Source organism: Arachis duranensis, chromosome 5 (assembly GCF_000817695.3).
Source record: "Arachis duranensis cultivar V14167 chromosome 5, aradu.V14167.gnm2.J7QH, whole genome shotgun sequence".
Taxonomy (NCBI): Eukaryota; Viridiplantae; Streptophyta; class Magnoliopsida; order Fabales; family Fabaceae; genus Arachis; species Arachis duranensis.
In genome coordinates this window covers 99,666,237-99,667,738 of record NC_029776.3, presented here as the reverse complement: position 1 = coordinate 99,667,738, position 1,502 = coordinate 99,666,237, and the positions used below count along the sequence as shown (strand labels likewise).

General features: G+C 22.0%; 1 protein-coding gene across 1 annotated transcript in view; it reads right to left on the bottom strand.

Annotated features, from left to right (window-relative positions):
* The window catches only part of LOC107491055 (spermidine synthase 2), a gene marked incomplete at its 3' end in the record, with an annotated part of 17,766 nt that overhangs the window by 7,873 nt on the left and 8,391 nt on the right, over nt 1–1,502 (bottom strand).

Sequence of the window (1,502 nt, the reverse complement as noted above, 5' to 3'; positions counted from 1 at the left end):
ATAAAGCAGGATCAATTAAATATGGATGCGTTTTGTACTTTTGTTATTATGAAGTATAAATATTTTTTAAATAGGGTTATTAGTTAATTTCTTGAACAACTGACTTTTAAAATTGACCAATTCAAACAAAATACACTATACTCTAACTTACTTACCTAAATCTTAATATTAAAATAACCATTTATGTACCTAGTGAATTAAACATTCGATATATCTATTATTCACATTATTTAATATTTTTATTATCTATCTATACTTTTTAAAAAGCACTTAACTTTCTTAAATAGACATTATTTTAAAACCAAATCAAATTCCAACTATAAATAATTATTTAGGACCAAAAGGTGTATTAAAATCAATATTTTTTTGGAAGAAATCATTTTTCCTTCACAAAAAAATTAAACGGTACTTATAGATAGCGTAACAATATAAATGTTACATAAAAAAAGATAAATATCTTATATGTTGAATTATAATCGAAGAGAAGCTTAATATTCAATTACTAAAAATCTTAAAAAATAAAAATAAAGACAAATATAAATTTTTTTTTATATCTACATAAATGTGCTACAAAATAGTAAAATAATATTTTTTTACATAAATTTAAACATTTTTTAAATCTAAAATTTTTTTTATAAACCAAAATCTTTTTTTATAATATTTTCTTTTCAGATTTTTAACATCATATTAACATTAATCATAAAGGAAACAAAAAAATACCACCACAAAGGGAAAAACACCACAAAAAAGTTATTAAAATAGAATTAAAAAAATAATCCTCTCAATTCTTCTTAATTTATTTTTTAGTTATTTTATTAAGTATAATTTTTTATTATTTAACATCTTTTTTCAAATTCTGACACGTTTTTTTTAGTCTTACATAAAGAGTAAATAGAGAGAAATCACACTCTATAATAATTTATAAAAAAAAATTGAGAAAAATCATTTTTGAGAAGAAAGAAAGTGGACAAAAGATAGAGAGAAAGAGAGAAGTTAAGGCTAAGGCTGGCACTACCTTGAAGGCGGGGTGGTGGCGGCGACATCCCTCAAGGAGAGGGAAGGAGAGAGAGAGAGAGCTATTTGATTACATAAAATTAATTTTTTTTGGGGTCAAATAAACATAGTGACTAAGAATATATTATATTTTTTTATTAATGTGTCACTATTTTTAAAATTTATTACTAAAATATTTTTCTGTTGTAATCAATAAATGAAAATAGAATTTATTTATATTGTATTCTAAAATTATAATTTTTAAAATTTTTTTATGTATTCATCAATTTATTGAAAATATATATGAAAAAGGTTTTTTTTAATAATTTTTAGTAACATATTTTTTTATGGAAATGGCTATAGATGTTTCCTATCATGACGAAGTCAAAGCGTTTCCTAATATTCAAAGAATTCAAAGCGTAATCATAGCTTGAAATTAGAAGGAAAATCAAAGTGCTTTAGGATAGACAATGGAAATAATACAAATATGGTGATTTTGCTACATCTTG